Raw genomic sequence first — 801 nt, 5'->3', positions numbered from 1 at the left:
TAGAAATAGCCGAAGAGAATGAAAGAGAGAAAAAAAATAAAAAAGATAAAAAAAGAAAAAGAGAAAAANCCGAGAAAGAGAGAAAGAAAGAGAGAAAGAGAAAGAGAGAGAGAGAGAGAATAATCCCTGATGTTATTGTCACAAAATTGCAGTAAAAACATGTTAATAATAATAATCTAAATGATAACAAAATGACGATGATGATGATGATGACAACGATGATGTCAAACTCTAGTGGAAAATTCCAAAAAATTATTTATGAGAAGAAAAAATTTAATACTTTTTTCTCATCAAACAAACATCACAAATGCCACCACCACCTCCCCCACCATCATCATCATCATCAGCGGCACAATCATCAACATCATCATCATCATCATCATCATCATAAACACAATTATTATCGTCGTTATAATAATAATGATAATAATCTATTATTATTATTATTTTATTACCACAATCATCATCATCGACAATGGTTTTCGGATGTAGAAAGGTTAATTAGCATCAGACATAATTATAGAGAATTGCCGCGCCATTATATATTCTGAACAATAATTTTTTTTCTCAAAGTAATAATAAAAATTATTATTATTATTATTATTATTATTATTATTATTATTATTATTATTATACGACGAAGATAACGACGACGATGATGAGGATGAGATGCTGATAATTTAGGAAAAATTTTGATGTTTTTAATGGCGATGATGATGATGATCGTGTTAGAGATGATGATAATGATGATGATGATCATCATCATCATCATCGTCATAATAATCTTCATTGTAAAAATTA

This window comes from Helobdella robusta (genome assembly GCF_000326865.2).
Source record: "Helobdella robusta unplaced genomic scaffold HELROscaffold_42, whole genome shotgun sequence".
In the NCBI taxonomy this organism is placed as follows: domain Eukaryota; kingdom Metazoa; phylum Annelida; class Clitellata; order Rhynchobdellida; family Glossiphoniidae; genus Helobdella; species Helobdella robusta.
Note: the sequence above shows the minus strand (reverse complement) of the source record.